General features: G+C 40.9%; 1 protein-coding gene across 13 annotated transcripts in view; it reads left to right on the top strand.

The window, feature by feature from the left end:
* Window positions 1–25,000, top strand: part of cacna1c (calcium channel, voltage-dependent, L type, alpha 1C subunit) — a 193,308-nt gene that overhangs the window by 88,582 nt on the left and 79,726 nt on the right. The gene's annotated exons all lie outside the window — the stretch shown is intronic.

Raw genomic sequence — 25,000 nt, 5'->3', positions numbered from 1 at the left:
TTCCAAAGTTCAATTTCTCAAATCTGTCTTGAGTGAACCTTCTTTCCAAACAAATCAATAAAGGATCTTTGGTAATGTTATCACTTCTGTCCAGTTCAGTTCTTCCCCCGCGAGTAAACCCTCTTCCCAAACAAATCAATAAGGATCCCTGAAAAAGAAAATAAACTCAACATCTCCGAATGAGATGAAAGAATTAAGGTACTGGGAGAACTGCCGGTTCTGCTTTTTGTTCTGATTATTAAAATTGAAAGTTCATTTCAAACGATTTATGATTCAGAACCAAAATCGTGACAGCTCCTACCAAACACAAGAAAAAGATCAGCGGAGAAGAATGGTATTCTGTATTGTTTACTTTGTCACCAAATACCTACACATAGCTTGTGTAGGGGGCTGATATAGCTTCTTGCTCTGTGCTATAGACGCCATTATTGTCACATCAGTGAGCAACACTGTTGCACTGGCAGACATGCTCCATCATTATCTTGAACACAGGCACTGTAGTTTATGTTGACTCAGACTCCGTATGGTGTAGTGTTGCAATTAATGCTCACCAGAGTACCAAATCTATGGTCAATAGTCCCTTAAATGCGCTGTGTACTCCTGTTTTGAGTAATGTCGGCTAGAAGATATAGTTAATGTAGTTCCCAACAAATGACAGAATACAGGCTTGGGTTTGAGTACCACAGACAGGGTAAGGAAGTTGAAAAGTATTAAGAGATGGACTGACGCATTGTTAAGCATTGTTAAAAATGCCACCTTTATCCTCCAACTTTAACCACACCTATGAAAACGCAGCAATGTCAGCAAGTCTCAGCTGTAAGACTTGAGTTTGAAATGATCTCTGGGATGTACAGCGCAAAGCATCACAGATGAAGATTATGACTTCAACCTCACACATCATTATTCATGTATGTATTTGTCGCTAACACAGACATTCACATGAGCAATGGTTTGTGAAAAGCCCCAGAGTTGCCAGAGCAGAGAGAAGGAGAACAAAAGTGTTTTAGACTCGATTTCAAGTGTGTTCGTCTCTGTTGCCTTTTCATATGTTTTCAATACTGTTTTCATATAATATCTACACACATGCGTGCAGGCAATGTACCACGATGGCACTAAATTTACAAACTTGTTGCCTTGGAAACACTGAGTAGGCTTCCTGCCAGCTAGTTAACACAATGGAATTATGGACACGTGTGTGTGTCAGTGTATGCGTGTGTGTTGGACACGGCCGTGGAATTGTGGGTCTGTTCTCTCCACGTGCTGCTTTGCCTCTCTGTTGTCCCGCTGCCAAGATACTGATAGCTTCAAGATGTAAAAGAGTGAGAGAGAGGAAGAGAGAGAGGCTAAATGGAGAACACAGCAAGGGAAAAAAATGACACAAAGTGGACAAAATGTGAAATAAAATGAGGCAGAGACATCTTGCTACTGCTTGCTTCACTGAAACCAAGCCCCGAGAATTCACAGGAGACTCACAAATCACCAGAGCTGGTTTTAAAAGGCAAAGTCAACCTTCTCCAAGGAGACTCTTTAAAATGAGCTAGAATGAGCTCAGTGCCATTACATGACTTTATTACACAAGCAACTTGTTCTTGTGGCTTGTCTGTCTGCAAAAGGCTGTTCAGAAAATACACCCTCAGAAAAGTTGAGATTTGAAGTTGAAATAAGTCAATTTGAAGTTAAATTTAAAAAAAAAATCGAAATATGAGATGATATTATATAGTAGATTGAAACTAAAAGAGCTTGTTTTAGATTTTAGATCAGATTTAGCCTAGATTGTTTCGGTGTGAGTTGGCGAGTTTTGGAGATATCAACCATGGAGCTGTCTGCCTTGAATATAATGGAACTCGATGGCGCCCGACTTGTGGTGCTCAAAGGGCAAAAAAACACTTGAAAAAGTATCACTGTGCACAAGGAATGGTGGATCTACTCAGTGGTTAGCACCGTTAACTTACAGTACACAGGTCACAGAAATATGTATATCAGGTTAAATCTCTGGTCAGTGCCCTTGACCAAGGCACTGGCTTGAATCTGGTGTTGGTTCCCAGATAAATGTTCCTCTACTTCTCATGGACGAGAGGCTAGCTAACTAAGCTAACTATAATAGTTAACCAGAGCTCAGTCAAAGAGGATGCCAGTAATGCGTACATTCCAAGCTATTAAGGGACCGAGCCACACGTCCACAAGAAGATGCCTGCGCCCATGAAACTACTCACAACAAGGTCTGTGGATTATCCTCAGATGTCAGTTCATGGTTTCTGGAATGAGACATTGCTGTTGAGTTTTTCAACTTAATTTTCTTTGGCACTTTGAGCACCACAAGCCAAAGTTCTATCTAGTTCCATTATATTTGAGAGAAAGCAGACATCTCTATGGCCCCTATCGACAAAATTTGGCAACTCACATAGAACAATCCAGATGGGTGAACAGCACTACAACTACGAAGAGGAAAAATATATATTTTTGGGGGTCCCTTTAAGCATGACATTCTCAAAAGTATGAAGAGTCAAATATCTCATACTACAACACACTCTACTCTCTGGAAAATGCTTTAACTTGTCCATAAATCACTGTATGCTTTAGTGGAACTGAGGGCCTAACCTGAACCATGAAATACAGCCACACAAGTACAGAACCGGTTCGTCCGTATACCTTTTGCCAAATAGTGAACATATTATATAGCCATACACCATAGTTGGTCTTGCCTCGCTTCAGTGTATATAATTTGTATACTAAACAGAGCTGAAATGTATCTGTTTATTCCAAAATTACTTCTCTCTGAAGCAGATCTCCTGCTTCAATGAGCCAAAACCCACTAAAAATATGAAATTTTTTATTTAAAAAAAAAGTGGCGAGATCATGTAGCTAATCCTGCTTAGCTTTGAACAACGGCCCAGAATGTGTCCCTACCCACAGGGGGAGAGGGGAAGAGAGGGGGGGAAGTGTGTTTGTGAGTGTGCATGCATTTGTGTGTCCCACAGGTCTTGCTACCCATTGTTAGCCCAGGCCGCCAGTCTGAAACAGATCCCAGCTCCATTGCTCACTTGTGCTTGTGTCTCAGTCTAAGTGTGTATTTGAATTCATTGCATGTACAGTTTGTGCATGTGTGCATGTGTGTATATACGTCCATGCATGAATGCTTCTGGGAGTCTGTTTGGCAGATGACACAATATGACTCTTCAAAAACCCCAATCCTAAATCACTTCCACATTTACAACAGAAGACTTAATGATCTTTAGTGTGTGTTTTTATGTGTGTGCTTGTGTGTCATCAATGACTCATCAATGCAGTAGCACACAGCTTCGTCTTACAGAAAAGTAGCACACAGAGACCAATGATTTATGTGTGTGTTTGTGTGTTTAAGCAATTATGTCAACAGTGCGTAAATACTGTATGTTTCTTTGTGTCCATGTGCAGTACATGCAAATACACAGTTTAAGGTTACACGCAAGACTATACATTTTTGTGTGTGACTAATCCAGTGCTGAAATGAGAAATTGTTTTGATTTAAGTTTAAGATTTAATCAGCAACACTAGCTGCATATTTCTCTGGGAAATAGACTGCAGCTGTAAAAGAAGGTAGAAGTTTTCATTCAAGGAAAAGCACAGATTTTAATGGCAGTATGTCAAGGTGGTGGCAGGCAGAATGTTGGATTGGGTGTCCAGACTAGCAGGGAAGCCCAGGCTGTGAAGCTGAGTGAGCAGCACTTTCCTCTGGCTCTGTAAATGTGGTCAAGTGGCCCTTGAGCAAGGCACTTAACCTCCTGTGCTTCAGTGAAGCTGCTCCGAGGCAAAATATAGAGGACTGTGGTTCCAGCGGGCAGCTCCTGAAGGTGAGTGTGTAGCATCACGACTGTATAGCCGACCTGGATGTTTTTCTTTTGCTCACAGTCTGCCAAGATATACAGTAAGATCTATGATTTCAGGGCCATTGTCAGTATTTTAGGACCAAACATTTCAAGCAAATCTGCTGTCAAAGAGTTACCTTCAGGCTAAAAAATCTATACATTTAGCTGTAGCAGACATCCAATCTCTTCTTTTTTTAATCTTCCTCATACTCCCCTTGTTGCCTCTCATCCTATTTCCTCATGTTCTTTAAGAGCTGGAGTGGTATTGTATGTACCCCTGGTAATGTGTGCGTCTTGTGTGTTTGTGTGTGGGGAGGTATGTTGGGGGATTACATGTAGCCCTATAAATCCATTTGTTGAATGCTTATTAACCCTGTTGCCCTTTACTGTGCTTTTAGTGTATCAGCTTAATACCATGAAATCCCCTTTTAGCTCCATGCTTGCTTCTCTCTCTGACACACACATACGCACACACACACACACACACACACGAGAGAGATGTCCACACGATAACAGAGCACTGCTGAAGGGTTTGTGTTAAGAACGAGGGAGGGGGAAAAGGAGTCTTTTTTCTACACAGGTGCTCTCTGTTATTGTATCTAAGGCTAAGTGCCACACACAAACTCACACACACATACCTCCCCTCTCGTACAGTTTCACAAACACCTACCCTTCCATCCTCCACCTCTACCTGCTGCTTTCCCTTATCCTGGCCTTTCCTCTACGGCCCCGACAGCCATCTTGGCTCCAGCTGGCCGGGAGGGACGGTGCCCCTTGGGTCAGTTTCCTGCCAGCTGCAGGGAGATTGATGAATCAGAGGTTCCATGGCGGCTCCAGCGGGGTTTCTGAGGGTGCCGGTGTGGGGGACAGGCTCCATCAAACACCAAGCAAGCAGAACTAATGGGCATGCTCTGGAGGCAAAGAGGGAAGGATGGAGAGAGAGGTGTGTGTTTATATAGGTGAATATGTTTGGTACACAGACTGACAGACGCAGAGACATCAGAGAATTGAGGCGCAGTATCAGATACAGATTTGAAAAAAGGCAAATATGCAGATTGGTCAAGAAAAGACTGAAGTAATGAACATAAAAGAGAGGAAGGTATAGGAAGGCAGAGAGGTGAATAAATAGCTAGCTGTAGCATTGAATACAGTACAAGGACAGGCAGAACGGCAGATGGATGAAAAACACCGCAAGGAAGATGGATGAAAACAAGAGAAGATGTTGGATTTACAGACAGATAGAGGGGCAGTGAAATATAGAAAGGAAGAGAGAGATAATGATTGAAAACTCTTTTTCTGCGGATGTCTCTGAGAGTGTACTATAAGCCGATGTCTAGATAGAATTACACATGCTAATGCTAATTATAAATGGATGTCTATGGCAGATGCTAATGTTTGACGTCATCTTACACTGACTGGCTACATAAAAGCATTCCCATATAATGATATTAGAGGCCATCACAGACCATCTCATCCTTCTGCCCTATCTTCTCTTGTTACTTTCTTTCCTCTTGTATCTCCTTCTATACACCCTCTGTTCATTTTAAGCCTTCTTTTACTTTGATTGTTCTTTTCTCTTTACTTTTCTGTCATTGGCATGCCCTAGCACAGGGACACAGAGTGAAGGACAGGCGTATGTGTGTGTGTGTGTGTGTGACTCCACAACATGTTTCCATGGTGGAGTGTGTCCATGGCGCCAGTTTGTGCGGCCTATCCGCTGTATATCTGCATGTCATCTTGTCCAGACGGGTACACTTTGTCCTCTCTAGAGAGGCATAACTCTGTGCCTGGTCAACCCAGGTGACATCACCCTCTAGCGAACCATAAGGACACATCGTCCTACAGATGTGCTTCCTATAGAGGGAAGAGGTTTAGTTGCCATAGTGATTGTGTTCGTTGGGTATGTAATTGGCTAGGTTTACATGCATATCAGCAAATTTAATCATAATTCGATTAGAAATGCATGTAAGGTGGAACCCTTGGACAAACAACTGTAATGATGTTTATTTGATTAGGCTCGTTGTAGGAGTAATCTCAGCTGCATGAAGATATTGGAAGTCGTCCAGTTTTAAAGGGTACTGAAGGGCATGTTTGACTTCTAAACATCCTTATTCTGCTTTTACTTGACTCACTATTTTCAAAGCATTTTGTAACAGGTGGCAACTGCTTGAAAACGCATGCCAAAGATTTTTTGTTGGTAACACACTGCAACAAAGAAAGTAGCACTATTAGCCACACCTGCTGTTTTGAGGTAAAATATTGCAAGGAGACTAGCTTCACACACTCTGCTTTAGAGCGTTGGCCACAGGAATACAAATCTAATACTTCTAAGCGTTCTAATGGAGGTAATGTCTGGTATTTTTGATTGCCATAATCAGATTATTAGTGCGTGTACTGTACACCTAGCTCCAGCTGGGCGACATGAAAGCATGCCATAACGTAAGTTTCAGTTGGTGCTGAATACTTCTCATCACCAGGTTTTGCACTTTTTACATCATAGACTCACTACCCTATCGACACACTGGGCTGTGTCAGTGCATCTGGGAGCAATCTTTATCGTTTAGATGATGACGGGGAAATGTTTTAGAAAGACATAGGAGAACTGACTTTCGGGAAAACAGCTGTTTCATTAGGGTTGAACTACTTTAAAGTAGATTTTTCTTTTTTTTTGGCACTTTTGACCCAGCGAATTTCCTATCACCCAACAGATGTGCAGAGGAGAAATGTAAGTTTTTTGACATGGTCACATCGAAAAGGTGTAGGAACCCTGCAAGTTACACAAGTCACTCACTGCGTATGGATATTGGCTATTCGTCAATTAAAAAATCTGGCAAGTTGCATACAGGTGTACAGGACGCTGCTAAAACATAAGAGAGAAGAAAGTTCTCCTACTGTACAACATCTTCTACCTCAGTGTTTATTAAACCCAAACTAGCACAACAATTAGCAAACCTGTGTATTTCTCGTTTTACTCTGTAGGCTTAATTGTGGGGACAAGAAGGAAGCAGCCAAGCAAATCATATAAATGTGAAACATGTTTGTTTGGGGAATAAAGCAGACACATGTTGAATTTTAGAATTAGGAACCGTCCTCCCTCTGGCAGGCAGCAGAGAAAAAGCAGAGAAAACTAAAGCAGAGGAAACAAAGCGTGATAATGATGGAGGGATGGATTGCGAGAGCTGGTCAACATGCCAGACTCAGCGGGGGTTTACATCACAACACTGGGTGGAAAGTTAATGAGAGGCCAGCGCACACACACACTGATAGACACACGCCCACAAGGGGTCCAAAGTTGAGCCAATCTAAATGATTCAATCAAAAAACTAACGTTGGCGTGCAAGAACAGCTTTTAACAAGTCACTGGTGCTGACATGTAACGCACTCTCACAAACACACAGATAACAGTAATGCACAAAAAGCACAGCCAAGGCACCACATGCAGAGAAAGTTTGCAAAGAAAGTTCTAATAGAGGCTGCTAAAACTATGAAAGAAAAATGTGTGTGTGTGTGTGTGTGTGTGTGTGTGTGTGTGTGTGTGTGTGTGGAGGGAGAGAGAGATGGACAACAGACAAAAACATACAGACCAAGAGGGGAGAAGGAGTGGGAAAGGCGGAGTGTGTCCTTGTATCCAGACTATCTGCATGATATACTGCTGTCTGGCCAAACAGTGTGTGCGTGTCTCTGCCTGTGTTTGTATGTGTCTGACAGTCCAATATCCATTATCATTCATGGCTCATCACACACTCCCACAGACACACACACACACTAACGTATATACACACAGCAGGGACACAATTTGTAGTACGTGACACCAAGGGTAAAATGACAGCGAGGAGACAGTGAAGGAGCTCATGAGAAACTAGACTAATTTTATTACCCCTCTATCCCTCCATCTCTCTCTCTCTCTCTCTCGCTCATCTTTGTGGCTCCATGTGGCTTTATCTGTCCCCCAGCAGTCGTTTCATACTTTATTTGACTGTAGGCAGCATCATGTGTCACATTAAAATTAACTGTAGCAAACACGAAAGAAATCATCACGACATGTCAGCTTGTAGATGGTGTATCATAGCTCAGGAATTCAAGGACGAACTTCAGACGTATGCACAGATGTTGTCTTATGCCGTATTTCTATGCAAAGAGCGTGTAAAGAGATTTGATATAAAGATATTCATTTTGTAGAATATGTTTTTGTTGAATACTTACTCTGTTACTCATTTCTCTTTCTCTCTTGGCTCTAGTTTAGTTTCTTGTCTTTTCTCTCCTGCCTTGCACTCTCCCTGATTTCTACACTTTTTTCATTTTAAGCTTTTTTTTCAAAATCTTCTGTCACTATCATCCCTTACAGCTCATAATATATCAAATCATAGATAAACTGTTTCAGCAACTGACTCCTAGGAAATTATCTTATTACTCCAAATAGATGTAATCGAATTAGCAATAATATGAACCATACAAGGGTGGTGTTCACTAAAGGGATGTTGCATCAGAATTGACTTAGTTTGGTAATAGACTTTATTAAATGAAGAAAACAGAAACTATATTTAGTTGCTATTTTTGTTGCTGGACTCGTTCTTTCATTTTGTTTTCCTGTCATCTGAGTTTCATTGTTTCCTTTTGGTTTCTTGCTATCTTCCATCTCATCTTCTTCTGTTTCATGAAGCAGTTGTTTTAAGTGATGGACACTTTGAAGTAACTTTCTTCAACAATGACTGAGGCAGGGAGGCAGCTAGATAATCAAACATATTCAAACTAACACGCCTCTTGTCCTGCCACACCATGAAAACCTCTTAGCAATGTGCAGTAATCGCTGCCTTAGTTTCTCATTAATCATCGTATCCTAAATTTTAATTCGGTGGTTTGGTAGTTTTGTGTCAGATTTACGGAGCAACACTCACAATTTCACACACACAAACAAAAGTTGTTTCATCCCATTTTAGAGCCGTTTTTTTCTTTGTTTTCAGTTATTAGTCATTCCTCAAAGCACTGTTTCAAAACCAGAAGGAGAGATTTATGAAATAAACATTGGAGGAGCAACAAAAGTTTTTTTTTTTTTATTCTTAAGGGTCCATCCCTGGGTGTGTAGAGTAGCACTCCAAGTGCGTTAAAAGACTTAAAAGAAAAGTCTATTCAGAGTTACCTTACTAAAGACTTTTGAGGTTAAAGTGAGGATAAAGTGATGAATGTGGTAAAAAGGTGGAAGCACATACACACACACTCTCTCACACACACAGGTATGCAATACAAGCATTGGAAATGCATTTTTATATTGAGATACAGTAAGATAAGATGAGCCTTTATTGATCCCCAGAGGGGAAATTCTGTTGTTGCATTCATGGAAAAATATAAACAGTCAAACTTGTGCACTAAAACATACACACACACCAATGGTCACACTCCTGCTGTAGCATTACCTGAATCAGTAAAAGCACAGACCAGCTGAACGTTTTTTTTTTTTTTTTTTCCACAAAGACCTCAGTCAGCACCAAACACTTCACAGTCAAAAAAAATCACATCAGAGCTGCATCAAACCGATCACCTCGGGACCAAAGTGTACCAAATCCTTTTGCTTGTTTTACTATTTCAACAAAGTTTTATATGGAGGTCAAGAGCAGGGCTGCAAGGCTCTAAATGTTTGTGAAGAGAATCATCCAGAAACAAGAGTTCAATTTTAGTTTCTGTCACTGTCAACTTGTTGTCTCTCTTTTTCTCTTGATGATTCCTGTTTCTGTCCTCCTTTTCTCACTCACTTTTCTTCTGTTTTCTCCTCTCCCCTTTTCTCCTGTTAAGTGTCTTCTCTATCCTTTTCACACCACCAGAGGTATTCCTTTAATTGTGGCGTTGTAACATACGTACACTTGCTTTCACACACAAACTCACATACACACAGGTATCCCCTAATTATGCTGTGGTGAACGTGGGAGGTGATTTCTGTGTGGTCTGAGACAGTGAGCTATGTCTGAGATGTGCGTGCGTGTCTTTCATGTCGTTAATGATGACCATGTCTGTACAGTGTGTAACAAGGCCACAAGCCACATCCATCATTGTGGTCCCCACTGAGCTGAAAGGGAGAGTGTAGGTGGTGTGTGTATGCTTTGCTTTATCCTTGATGTTAGAAATACATACAGCACACACAAGCAGCTCAGAACAGAACATATTGTCCCTCTTGGTCAGCGAGGTAAGTGAAAACTTACTTTTCTTTTCCTATAATTTGATTGGTTACAGGAGGGAGGAAGGAAAGGGGAAAGGAAATACATTATATTGGTTATAGATGGCAGTGGGGAGTCAGGATTGTACATTTAGATTCATGTAGAAAAGGCTTTACCCTTGAAGATGCTCCCCAAATGAAACCAACCAGCATGCAACAAATTCTTCAGGAACCACAATAAACCCCTCTGGTGTATACAAAAAAAAAGAGCCCAGCAGACTCATACAGTATCACCGAGATGTGGAGTATACATAATGCACAAGGCAAGAGACGCTATCGCAAGATCTGTTTAGTAAGAAATCATAACAGGATGATGCTGAGGTGCCGGAGGAATAAATCAGCATAACCAGTCACAGCAGCCGCGACATGAATGATCAGAGGAAAGTGAGAGAGTGAGCTTGTCACATTATATAAAGTGAGTCAGCTGATATTGATCAGCTGATGGCTTGTGCGACTTCAGCGCTCTGCCTGAACTAATGTGATGCTCCGCAGGTTCGCTGAGCTCTCCCTCCTTCCATCGCCTCGCCACATCTTATAATCCTATCACAAAACTCTTTCGAACTCTCTACCCCATCTGTCTCATACATCACTGCTGCATCCTTGTCTCTTTGTGTACGTGTTTGTGGTACTCTATAGCCTATGGCGCCAGCAAGCCCTTGTCATGGTAGAAAGATTTAGGAAAGTTTAATAGCTTGTCAAAAAGTAATTACATTTTTTTTTTTTTTTTACACCTTTGATGTACATTTTATTTTTATTGAGTTGTGTACTGATCTCCCAATTTTTTCCAACAATGTTCAAACCCAGAGAAATCTGTGCTTTTACTCAAGGTAACGGTACGTTTCATGTGGTCACTTGATGCTGTAGCTCCTGGGGAAATGTCAGATGATACGTCAGGCAGTGAGGCAGGAGGTTGGCATGACTAAACATGACCTGAATCAAACTTTCATACATTTCTGTCTGTCAGGTCAAGTCAGATAGATTTTCTTTGGCAATAGGGGTAATTTACAATGTCATCAAACAACTGTACATCTTTTGTTTTCCTGCTTCGATTCAGAGACCCCTGGGGTGAAATTACATAACCGTGTTTAATTGATTAGTTGACAAACAGAAAAGTAATTGATACAATGCTAATGCTTGATTAACCCATGTACAGAGGCCCAGTCCTCTCTGCAGCGGCCAAGGGTTCGAGTCAGACCTGTGGCCCTTTGCTACATGTCCTCTGCCATCCTACTTCCTGTCACCTCTCTGAGCTGTCCTATCAAAAGCCATGAAAGGCAAAATAAGATATTTAAAAAATGGGTCAACACAATAAGCTTGGGGCTGCATTGGTGTCATGTTTATTGATTTCTACATGACTGTGAGTAAACAAAACAATAATAACTTTTGACAAGTTGTACGTTCCACAATCTTTGGATAAAACAAACACATCATACAGTAGGTGTACGATTATACTGTCCAGTTACTAGATGTCAATCCACATCTACTAACCAATTAGGATAAAAAATTCTCAATATTTGTCAATAATAAAAATCACTGTCAGTTGCATCCCTAAGGTCATACATGACAATTAGAAAACAAGATAGAAAGAAAAGAAAAGACAGAGAAAATGGGATTAACAGAGCCAGCTTCCAAGGCTGTTCCAATCAGTTTGACGAAAAAGTCGTGGAGGTTAAGTTTCACAGAGTCAGAGAGAAGATAGTAAGAGAGAGAAGGAGAATGCCGAGGTTGAAAGGAGACAAGGTGAGGACAGATCCGCTGAGGTTTCACCAGTGTAAGAAGACAGAAAGAAATGAATTTTGTCCTCATCCATCCTGATTAATAACCCTGTTAGCCTTTTTAATAGTCCTCCTCAGCTCTTTCTTCTATCTCTCCTTTCCTGCTCTTTCTCTTTTTGACCCGTCAGCTAAAATGTGCTTTAGTCAAATCAAATATGTTAAATAGCAACAAAAGATGAGTTGGTAACCTTTCTCTTCCTCCCCCCTCCTCTCCTTATCTTAATTACTTTCTTTTTCTATTTCACTTTTCGCTTTCTTGACGTTAAGTTTGTCTTTTTATAGCTCATGGGTCGCTGTTTCAACAGTGCTACTATGGTAACAGCAGGGGAGTGGGTGTTAGCAGCTAATCCTGTTTGGGTGTCATGGTGGCATCGCTATGGCACCCAGTAGGAGCACTGCACAAGCTTTAATCATCTTGTATCAATGAGGATTTGGTCGGTCAGAGGGTAAGATGGCGGGTTTTGACTGAAAATCGTAGGTCACCTCAGGCTGTCACAGCTCCATATGACACATAGTTCACCTGAGTTTCAACCGAGCAATTTAACTGCTGAAAAACATGAACTCTTAATTCTCACAGAGGAACCAGAGATCTCTAGTTGCCATAGTTCCCTACTTTTTCTTGCTATTTTTATGTTTATAAACTACTTCAGGAAAACTTTTGTTCAGCACTGTCAGTTTCTACTAACTTTAAAACAGTTACACACAAAATTGTCTTTGTGGGATATTAAATTATTTATAGTCTCGCAAATATTCCTTTTGTTAAACATTACTTTGTACATAAGATTCATAGAAAGAATTTCGAACAGTAATTCACATACTGTAAGAAGCACGTAAGGGGTCAAATGACTATATAATCCTCCAGCTCTGCAGTTTCCCTCAGCTTTAAGGAGGTTTTTTAGCATCTTTTAGCTCATTGTTTTGTTATTTATTGCCTGAAACTTTACTGTCTTGTTGCAGTCTCACAGCTCCAACCTTGTTTCCATGAGTAGCAGGAAGCTGATTTCAGAAAACAGATGAACCCACCGAACACGGGCAAACAAAGTAATGATTAGCTAGTGAACATAGTGGAGCATTTAGCAGCAAAAGAGACAGATATTTTCCTGATTAGTTCGAATGAGACCAAGCAGAGGTACAGTAAATGGAGGGTGAATGTTTCACTTAACTCATCATGGGGCCAAAACCACAACTCCAAACGAATGATATTGTCAGCTGGATGTGTAACTCTTTGTTCATTCTTCTGGCATAATAAGTTTATTAAATGACATTATGCAAAATGAATCAGTGCTGCTAGATTCTTAGTAATTAAGTAAAGGTGGACACCATGGGAGGCTGGTCCGTAGAGGCAGAGGAGGTTGCTCCTCCACAGATTTTGAGAGGCAAGAGGGATAAAACTGTAATTGGTTGAAATAAAACATGAGAAAATCTTAATTTCATTTATAAAGTTTTGTTTCTAGTGACTAATTTAAAATAACAAGACACGGTGGGTTGGTTTTCCACCTGTCCTCCTCAATTGTTGACGCACCAGTCGACACTGGTGGTCACCCATTAAGGTCCTTTTTTCCCCAATTTCTATAATAGATGCAATTATACACATACAGCACATGAATAACAAAACATGGGTGAACATGGGTAGACATACAAACAGATAGCGATTCCTGCTATTATAGCTATATGCTAATACAAGCAACAAAATACAGTTAAATTAATTATGTTTTGACCACATTTTATTTGAGAGATTTTAAGGCTAAAATGTCCACTTTAACTTGTTAGGAATAATTGACATATTTGTTACAGTGCTCTTGAAGCTATGGATTCACACCTCAAGATTATTTTCTCTTTTTTTCCCCTCCGACACATCAACACGCACACACAGAGACACACACATATGTCAGTGTTCTCCCATTGTATCTCTGTTTCTCCATTTTCAGTGTTGTGCTCCGGTCTCGCTCCACTGGACATTAACCAGGGGAGGAATGATGGAGCCATTCACAACACACGCGCAAACATACACGCTCATTCACAGACTGGGCTTTTTCCAGCGCTCTGCGGAGAGATAGAGTGGTGTGTTTGGTCGTGATAGGAGGAATACAACCAGTTCAACATGGAGAGAGAGCAAGAGAGACAGACAGCGAGAGAGAGACAGAGACTGAGGGATTTTTTTATTTGTCTTTGGTTATTGAAAAAGCAAAACAAAAAATAAACAACAGGACATGGAAGTTATTCTGTTTCACAAGTAGTAAATCAATATTTCCTGGTGATTCCAGTGCAAATCAGTGCAGCTGTATTTCTGACGGTTACACATGCCAGAGTTGCTATCAGTTTCTAGTCTGGGGAGCTGAAAACAAGTGTTGGTCTTAAAGGCATAGTACTCCGGTTATTGCAAGTATTGAAAGAAAAACATAAAATATAATGATAGATATATTATTTGCGTACAAAAGTTGTAAACATCAGGTTGTATTTCAGTCAGAGGAGTTGAATCCACTCATTTTTTTGAAATGTTTTCTGTCATTTAAAGTTTAAAATATCCCTTGGCTTCATTTTTCACATAGCTGTTGGTCCCTTCCTGCATCATATCTGAGGAGACCATATGTCAACACAGTGGGATTCGTACACACATGCACATCTGTGAGCACATACACACTCACACAGTGTTTGATCTCAGTAGGTAAAGAGCTAGGAGGCAAAATGCAGTCCCCCTCTCACACACAGCACTTATCCCACTGTGTGTGTGTGTGTGTGTGTGTGTGCGCAGTGTGTATGTGTTGCTGTCGTTGTGGCTGCTGGTTAAAATTGTGTTTATTTAGTCACTTTTGCAGAGAGGATTTTGTGTCACAGGTATGACGTTAAAGTTTATTTTTGTGTTACTGTTGGTGTTTGTTCACGAGTGGCTTTTACATTTTGTTTGTTTATTTGTCCTTGAGTTGATCTCACATGTTTGCTAGTGTGCTTGCCTGCATTTTTACACTGTATGTACAATCAACAATAACCAAGCTGAACCTCAGCGAACAAAAGAGAACCAAAACATAAAGCTAAAGCTATTGTTCGTGGTAATTTGAGATTGAGCCTCTCTAAACAGTGAAATTTACTGTTTGATGCTTTATATTCTGTGACATTGAAGACAGAGGATCCTGGGAATGCATTAATTGGAATTTCTGGAGTCTCATTTTGATAGCCACCGTGTGAAAAGTCTGGTTGGTTATTCAGTACATTACAGTAGTGGGTGATTGGTTGACTAGCGCACTGACACCAGTACTGCTCTCTTTATTTATTTTCTTCCGTTATTTCTCCCTTTGGTTCATCCCACTCTTTCTGCGTCTTCCTGTTATGCAGTCAGGATAATTTATTGGGAACACAGAGAGCAGAGAAGGAGACAGCAAGGCATGGAGAGACAGAAGCATAAAAACAAATGGTCAAAAAAGGAGAAGAAGGAGAAGAAAGAAAGCAAGGAGCGTTGCTGATATGGACAGAAAAGGGGATGTAGAAAGAGAGAGAGAAAGGGAGGGTAGCGAATGAAAGAATTTACTAACAAGCACAGCTTCACTTATCTGGCTGGCTTTACAGAAAATGATGAAATGAGAGAATGATGGGGAGATGCTGCTAACAGTTATAACCTGTGGGAAATTCTCTTCATTTTCTCTGCATTAAATTACAGGTCCCTCTTTACGTTAGCAAACGATCAGCTGATATTTTCTAGCGTGCCACACTAACACTTTGCACTAGCAAATGTAGCAATGTGTTTTTTCCCCTTCAGGAATTGCATGAGGAAAATTTCATGTAGTTGTCCCTTCCGAAGTTAACAGTGATTTTCTGTCCCTGCCTCCCACTATCTTAGTCTTTGGTCACCTCATGTCGACTGACACTTGGCCACAGCTTTTTTTAGATCTCGACATTCTTCAATCACAAGGGAGAAGGCCGACATAGTCCAGCATCATGCAAGCAAGCTGTTGATTTATCTAATTAATTCGTTCATATTGTCATTACTATAGATCAGTGGTTGTCTAAGTGGGGTCCAGGGACCACTCGGTGTCCTTAGGGCTCCTTGACTTGAAAAAGCTTGAGACCCATGGCCTTGATCCGACTTAAAAAGATTTCAGTTTGATCTAAAATGGGAACACATTTATAAAGTGATGAATGAGTTATTTTTAATGTACTATCTTAATTTACTACTGTGTGTGTTCTTCTCATTCTTTCCCACCTTTCAGTCTCCCTCTCTTCATTATAAGTCACAACAGCACGATCAACCCAAGATGCACATTAGATGACTCACACGCACACACACACACAAACCACGCACACACATACACACACACACACACACACACACAAACCACACACACACATACACACACACACACAAACCACGCACACACACACACCACGGACCATGAGTCATGCAGTGAGTTACAGAGTATAGTAATCTATCTTGTCCTGTCAGTTTAGCAAGCAGCTACTCTGATCTTGATGCTCTACAGTGATCTGTGTGTTTGTGTGTCACTTCACTTTGTCTTCATTTGTTCCTCTGCTTGTGTGTCTGACTGCATGTGCAAATCTGTGTCTGTGTGAATGCATGGCTGTCAGTGTGTACGCGTGTGTGTGTGGGGGGGGGGGATCGGGGTGGCCGTGCAGCATCTGTCTCCGTGTTCGGTGAGGCAGGAGGCAGAAGAAGTCGTGATAAGTCAGCACACACACACACTCTCACTCACACACATATATACAGACACACAAAGAGGGAGACACACACATAAGCATTTCACACTTGAGAAAGAGAGTGTGTTGTTAGCTGGGATGGAGGGATGAGTGAAAACAGAAGAAGTTTCTCTACCCTTTCACCTCTCCTCCTGTACAGTTTATACAGTATCTCGCTCTCTTCTTTATCTTCCTGCCATCTCCTGCTCTCTCTCTCCTTCTCCTCTCTCAAGGGTACCAGTTGCCTTCCCCTCAGACACCAGCTAGCATACACACAGATTTATGCACACACTCACTAACACACACCCTGGCTGTCTATATGAGATGATTTATGCTCCTGTGTTTTATTATTTTTAGACCAATTACTCTGTTTCTTTCCCTCTCCTTCTCTTCTGTCTATATATTTCTTTATCTCACCATTCCTTTCTAAATATTGTCTCTTGCTTTCAACACCTCAAGTTTAAATGTTTAGTTTATCTTCAGTATGGGTGTCCTTTCCTCGTCCAAAGACATCAGGTCAGGTTGGCTCTAATCGGCTCTGTGGGTGTAAGGGTATGTTTGTGTGATGGATCTGTACAGGTTCTTTCTCCCATTGCATGCTGGGATAGACTTCAAACCTACAGGGAAGTAGATGAAGAAACAATGAATAAATGCATTATGCCAGTTACTGTCTGTTTGCACGGAGACATTTTGGAGGGGATGGTGTTTGTTGACAGTGAGGCCGAACCTGGAGGTGGACAGATTACAGCCCTCTGTGTGTGAAAGTGAGAAAAATTGATGAAGGAGGAAAGAAAAAACGTGACATTTTCTGCGTGAGCTGAAGAGAAATTTAGATGGCATGTTCCTGTGTGCATAGAGCTTTAGCATTGTTAGCATGTGACAGTTGTTGACATTTGTAGATCTGTACTGTGAGTGGGTGCTGTAAGTTCTGTCACTCAACAATTAGACTCACCTAAACAAGCACTTTGCATCAGTTCACATCAAGTCACATCTTCCCTGAAAAAAAACAGACTACAGCCAACATGCACACATTTTCTGCACCATCATGAGAGGATTTCTATTTTTTTTCATGACACTAGACACAATGGACTCACCATTAAAACTATAGTTAATGATCAACAGCCACAGCTTGTGTATCAGGGCTTTTGTCACACGCACACACTAACCCCATTAACCTTTCTTTATGTCAACTTCTTCCTTTTTTCTTTCCTCTCTTCCTTCCCTCTTTTTTCATCTGGTAGCTACAGTGCCTGTTGCCTGGAAACAAGAGTTTTTTTTCTCTTTCTATAAACTTTGATATTCAGAATACTAGAGTAAAACAAAAGACAAACAGAAGACAAAAGAAATGAATTTAATAAGCCACTGTCCACATTAATGCAGAAAAAAACCTTTGCAATATCTTTACAATATCTTCAGGTTAAACTAGCATCCAGTCTGCAGCATGTGAATTGGGTGCAAAACTACACAGTAGGCTCTGGCTCTGTGTGCGCATGAATCCTGATCCACTCTTTAAGGTTATCCATCATTTCTTAAAGGGACAAAGCAGTGTTTGCCCAATGATTTTATCCTGCAGTCCGCTGACACGAGAAGGGCTTTAGTTTTGACATACATGTTTTAGAAGTCGAATTACATTCAATATAAAGGCTTCAAGACCCACCCAGACAGCCTATGTCCTGTGCTTGGTCTCACCTCTCCTCGTTCTCTCTCCTGTTTGCTCGTCACCCCTCTTTTAACCCTTTCCTGTCTCACCTGTGCTAGCTGTTGCCTGTCTAATAATGGAATACATGATGTGAAGTTCTTGATTAAGCAACCTGCAAGAATGAAATAAAATAACTCCTACTTGCTTTTTTACATTCCACATACAGGAAACAAAGTACCTGCCTCCCCTCCTCCTTAACCTTATCACCTTACCTCAGCTTCATCATGACTAGAGCTGCATGGTATGCTCGAAACAAAGAAATCATATTTTGACAGATAATGTGATTGCAGTCATGATTCACGATGAGTGTGAATGATCATTTTGCATCACAGTTTCAATTGTCACTGAAAACACTAATAAATTCAGGATGATGTGAATGCTGTTGTTGTCACACATTTCACCTTCATCAGAAAATTGCAGCCTCCTGCAGTAGGTTTTAATATGTTTGTATAACAGAATATACTAGTCCTTGAGATCTGACATTTTTGATATTTATGTTCTATCTCTCTGACTATGCAGTTTAGCTAGAGAGTCTCCATTATGTCATTCAGGTTTAATGCCAAGAAATAGCTTGTTGAGAATCAACAATGCCAACACTGATGCTTTTTTTATCAACCTGTATTATCTGATATTGGACGTTGCCCACTCATGTTATTTAACCGTATTATATTTGCTTTCTATCACAATGTAGTATGTCTAGGATGCCTGTTAACATCAGGTGAAGGGACTGCCGACACTCTTATTTTTCAATTATAAAGAAATGAAAGAATTAAAGCTGAATAACAGACTTTCCTTAAGGACAAAGATGGTACCCCCTTTGATATGGAGGAGTTTCTGACCATTGAGCTGTCCACTTGGTTGTAATAGGCAGGCACCAGAGCCTTCTGCCAGCTGTGCTTTCGAAGGACCCATAAGCAGTAACAGACTGCTAAACGGTGGCAATGGCTGAGGGTGTTCAATTTATAATCCTCGTTTGTCCCCGACTCTGGCAGCTTAAAGTAGAGATTTTTAAATAGCAGCGGCACTAATCATTTAGCAGAGGCGGTGCACTGCTGTTGAATTCATACAGGACAAACACTGGTCAGAGGCTACTGATGACCATAATACAATGTCCCTGGTCTCTCTCTCTCTCACACACACATTCACACACAGAAGTGTAATCCTTAATCAAATGTAATCCTGGTCCAGAGGCCCACAGATTGGATCTTAGTGCTGTTAATGAGACTTGTGTTGAACATGTGCTGCGGGCATGTTCATAGCATGTTTCCAACGTGTTCGGATTTGTTGCTTTTCAGCATGTGATTCAAAGTGACAAAAGACAGGCCACGTCCAGAGCAGAAATCCTTGAGAATATTTTTATTAGGTTTGTGATGTCTTTGAGCTTACCTAGTCACAGTTAGTCACAGTGTTGCCAAGGGTGATGGCTGCTAGGATTGTTTGTATCTCAAGCTAGTGTTTATTTCTTTGTTAGGCATGATGTTATTGCTTCTCAAATTAGATAATATTGGCTGCCATGCTGCATAAATGCACCTTGTGGCTGAAGACTAGATATCTTACATGTATTTATAATAACATGTGCACTGTATAGACCTTTATGTGTCTGATATTGTCCTCTTGTCTTGCGTTATAACTTATTTATGCAGGGCATGTATTGTGTTTTTGGTAAAGTTGTAACTTCCCCTCAGAGTCAGCTCTGTTTCTGTTTCTTCCTGTTTATTTATGCTTTATTTAGGCTTTGAGACCTGCTTCACCTGCGATGAGAGTGAGTGGAGAGAGCAGAAAACCCTTTTCCATCCACACTCACAGAGCCCAGAGCAGCTGACAAAGATGATTGACAATATATCAGGTTTCACAACCCGAGGTGCTATCAAAGCTTAACATCACTTTAAGAAGCTTTCTCAACAGAACCTCAATAGTACTGTAGGTGTTGCGAAAAGAGCGTTTCTCATTCATCTTGCCCACCCACATTCGGAAATGTGAGTGCACTTCAACCTCTAGGTTCTCTTTTGCTCTCCTTCTCTTTCTTGAGCGACTATAAAAAAACTGATAGCTTGATGTCCTTAGTGAAGGGCAGAAGATGGGAGTGTTTTTCAGGTAGAAATTCCCTCTCTTCATACCTGTTTGCTCGGGAGAGTTGAGAGGGCCATCTTAAGTACTGAGACAGTGACCTAAGAGCTGCTGTTTTTCACTGTCGTGGATTTCACTTCAAAGGATAATATGACATTATCAAATTACAGCTGTTCTCTGGAGCGTTGCCAGCTTTGATTATGAGCCTTTATTTATCTCCATGCTGCAGCAATTACCACAAAAAAATAGATTTTCTTTTTTGCTCACTGACCCAAACTTAACCCCAAATTTCAAGCTCCATTGAAATGATCAAAGAAAAATAATTCAAAGACAGTAACAATGATGAGCTGTTTACCCCTTGGCATCTATTTAATACCCCTTACTATTGCCTACCATAACTGCTGCTCATGCTGCTTATACAGGGTTTCCCTTTGATTCGTTTGAGACAAAGGTAGCAAAAGTTAGCCAGTTTTTATGATATCAAAGGCTTGTGCTGAGTGACAGAATGAATCACTAAAAGTCAATACTATCAACTGGTGGCAAGTGGTAAGTAAGTGCTATATGACATGGATCACTGGAGCAGGCACGAACAGACAATTTCACACATACCAGAGCACACTGTTGTACACACACACAGACAACACATTGGTAAACACACATTCACACACAGACACACAATAGGAAGTCTGGGTGCTGACAAAAGAGTAGTAATTAGGACTATGTGCTGTGGATATTCTTGGTACAATACTGATCAGTGTCATCCGTTAGTGTGTGTGAGAGAGAGGGAGAAAGTCTGCCGCCGCTGCTGCAGCCCACAGTTTCCATGGTAACGTTGGTCTCTATGGTAACTTCTGGTTGGCACCCACAGAGAAAGAGCGAGAGATGAGGGGAAGAAAGAGAGGAGGTGAAGACGTGGAAGTGAGGGTTGAGAAAGAGAGGCAGGAACGAGATAAACGAGAGAAGGAGTTGGTAAGACAGAAGAAGAAAGAGTTTGAGTAAAGACCGCCTAACTTTACTAAATGTCACAACAGTAGTTGTCATTTTTTGTTTGGGCCTCTAGTACTGTTGAGTGAGGTGGTAGTTGCTGGTTCAAATCCTAGAGTGTGCTGATTTTGCAAGACTTTGAGTGACACCAATTCAGCCAACAGGGTAAGAAACACAAGCAGTCAGACAAAGAGAAAGATAGTAAACTAGTCAACAGTCAATCCAGTTTTTGGAAAACACCTTTATTTGTTCACAATAATCATAATAATCCCTGACTGCACAGGAAAACGGTACTCTCCACTAAATGATTAACCTTAGTTTGTTTAGAATTAGCACTGATGTTTCTTGCCCTATCTGACTTCTTCGTAGCGATGTTGCCGTGTTCCCAGATCTAGCAGTTATCTTGGTTTTCATCACAAATAAAAATACTGGCTTAAGGTACAAAAATAAGTTGTGTGTGATTTCTCAATCCATTTCTCTAAAGGTTACAGAGCTAAATGTGTCTTTCCTTCTCCTTCACCACAGTTGCATCATTAGCCTGCTAATAGGACATACACGAGCGATGTGCACAACTCCAGACCCTTGTACTTAGTCTCACTGTGGTTGCTGCAACTGAATAAATCATTACCGGATGTTGGCAGTGTGTTACTGTATAGTTGTACAGAAATGTTTCCTGTCTGAGCAGGAAAAAGTCAGATTCCAGTGTGGTTTTCTTTCTGTTTACAAGGCTGTGAGAAGTTCAGATTTGCAGTATTACGAAATTGTGAAAAACGAAATCAAAATCATTCTGTTATACAGCTTATCATGTTTTTGTCCGCCTTTTCCTGAGAGTAAATGTAAGTGGAGATAAGCAGGAAGTCATCATTCTTTGTGGAATGCATGCTGTTGTGTGTTTTTAGGGTTGAGTAATTGGTACATTCTGTGTTCAAGATGTTTTTTTCTGTTTCTCTTTGATGAGCGATAATCACTTAATTGGTTCGATTATTATTTTTTAACAAGTTCTCTGATTCCAGCTCCTTAAATGTGAATATTTACCAGTTTTGTTGCTCCTCTAAGACAGTAAACTGAATATCCTTGAGTTGTGGATGAAACAAGATATTTGAGGACATCTTCTTGGGCTTTGGGAAACACTGATTGACATTTTTCAACATTTTTTGACATTTTATTGACCAAACAACTAATTGATTAATTGAGAAATTAATCTACAGTGGCAACCTATTTCTAAATCTGTTGAAAACTGCATGAAAGAAACACACACACACACACACACACACACACACACACACACACACATCAGACTATGATGTGTCTCTGGGTTTGCTTCAAAAACAGCTTAATGGCTAATCCTGTCTTGCAGCACACACACATACACAGAAGGTCATGGTGAATGGAAACATTGTCCGCTGTATGGTAGAATGTCGATACTATAATCTGATTGGCCAAGCTGATGGATAGGCGGTTTGGTTGACCTATCACAGTTAACTGAATTATAGCTCCCACATACTCACCTTTCTGTCATCCTATCTGCCTTCTTCTCTCCCTGACTCTGTCTCTTTAGTCTGTCTCTCTTCTTCTTGTCTCCCCTCCTCTCTCATCCATCCTCCTCTTCTCTCTTAGTCCCTCATCTTTTCCCTCTCATTTCTTTCCAGTCACTAACCAGATTAGTCGTGCCCCTTATGGATTTTGCCCTTTATGGGTCTGTATGAACGGAAGGAAAGGAGGCAGAGAAGTGTATCTGTGTGTGTTTGTGTGTGTCTGTGTCAGGCTGAGCTGTTCCTACCAGATGTTTTTCTCTGTTTTATTCTTCTGAGCGCCGCACTGTCTGCCTGTCACAGGCAGATACACAGCCCGGGTGTGTGTGTGTGTGTTTATGTATTTGTGTGTCTGTTAGAGACAGAGTGATGGAGAGCTTTTGTGTATTTGAGAGGGAGGATATGTGTGTGTGTGTGTGCATTTGTGAGATTAATTACTTCCGCATAGACTACTAATGCTCACTGTGTGGTGGAGGGTCTGCAGTACCAATGATGAATATAAATTAAAAAAAATCAATTCTCCAGGCTCTGAAACTGACACACACGCACACGCACACACACACACACACACACACACACACACACACAGACTGAAAAAGAAGACAGGTGTTTAATGTGAAAATCTTGAACTTTATCTTTAAGCTGGATACTTACTTAGACTCAGTGGACTTGAATTGAAATGAGAAGAGGTTCGAGAGAAAGAGACAAGAAACAAAACAAGTTTAAGACAGCTTTCAGAGCAGCCCGTTCAGGTGCAGAATCCCTGGCCTTAAAATCAACTCGCCTTTCAAGTTGTCTGTCTTTCAAAAAGTGCAAATCCTCAGTATTACAATTCATGTCATTCCCTCCACTGTCAAGCTTCTTGAGCATTTCTAAGTGTGGGAAAAACACTCCCAAATCACAGTTTGTATTATAATCACATCATTAAGAGCACAGAATCAAAGCATGATTCTTTTGTCAATATCCAGAAGCGGTGATGTGGCGTCAGCTGCTGAAAATCCTACTCAAATAAACACCTCAGTTCTCAGCGCTTACCGACGGGACAGTGAAACCACAGCTGTCATGTCAAGGCTGCGACTACATGGATGACTGATTCCCATGACATGTGTGTGTGTGAGTGGCCTAATGGTAGTTTGACACAGTCTCTCTTCATGCTGGGAAAGTTGTTTGTTTAGCTGGGCTCCCTTTAGACTCAAATCAGCTAATCTCAATGCAGCCACTGTATACATGAGCTTATTCCACGCTAACATGGGCTTTTAACTTTAACATTTTATTTTTTTACAAGCTGTTAATACAGATCATTCCAGTGAAACATACCTATTCTTGCTTGACCAGAATACCAAAGTAGATGGTAGATTTTATTGTACTTGACAATGGCCTCGCTGTGCAGAACTACCAGATGGGAAACAATAAAAACAATAACACATCAATATTTACAAGAAAATATATGAGTAGAAATGTTGAAATGTCATTCTCACAGACAGTATGTCATTTTACTAGAGCAGACATGATTGTTTTGGAGTATATTGTGGTTGATTTAATAATGGCATTTTTCACAGTTATGATTTTATTTCAAGTCTTATCATCATGGTGTTGTTGTCATTTATCCCCACTCCCTGAGCTCATAGCCAATCACATGCTCCCAGTCTAGCTAGCTTTTGATGCTATTTTGGTAAACTTGGACACATCCAAAAGCTGTGTCCCTCCAGGTTCAGCTGATTCTTCCCAGGGATAGGACTCAAAGCCTAGAGAGACCTGGCCGGCCTTCTGTCCCAAACCTCTGGCCCTCTGTGAGTTTACGTCCATGGGGGAAACAGAGGGAACAAGAGGAGGAGGAGGGAGTGAGATGGATGGATAGATTGATGGATGGAGCTAAATATATTTTTAGATTTTAAAAAAAGTACCTCAGAGGGACTGAGAGAAAATAAATTATTTCTGTTGTCTACACAGGAGCTGGATCCTAATTCATTTGCAACCTTTAAAAAAAATTATGAAGCGGATATGATGGATGATTAGGTGGAAGCTGAATTGTTTGGAAGTTTACGGTGGTCAGAAAGATCCTCGCTCAAGGCCATTTCAGGCCATTTCCCAGGACCCTCTAGGCAGGGGTCATCACGATGACCGCGATCTCCAAGGAACTCTGTTGTAGAACGGTTGCTTGTGTGTACACTATGTGTGTGTATAGTATGTGTGCGCGCATGCTTTTG

This window comes from Pagrus pagrus, assembly GCF_965226575.1.
Source record: "Pagrus pagrus genome assembly, chromosome: 23".
Classification (NCBI taxonomy): domain Eukaryota; kingdom Metazoa; phylum Chordata; class Actinopteri; order Spariformes; family Sparidae; genus Pagrus; species Pagrus pagrus.
The sequence above is the reverse complement of the archived record's forward strand: the minus strand, read 5'-3'. Positions and strand labels throughout refer to the sequence as shown.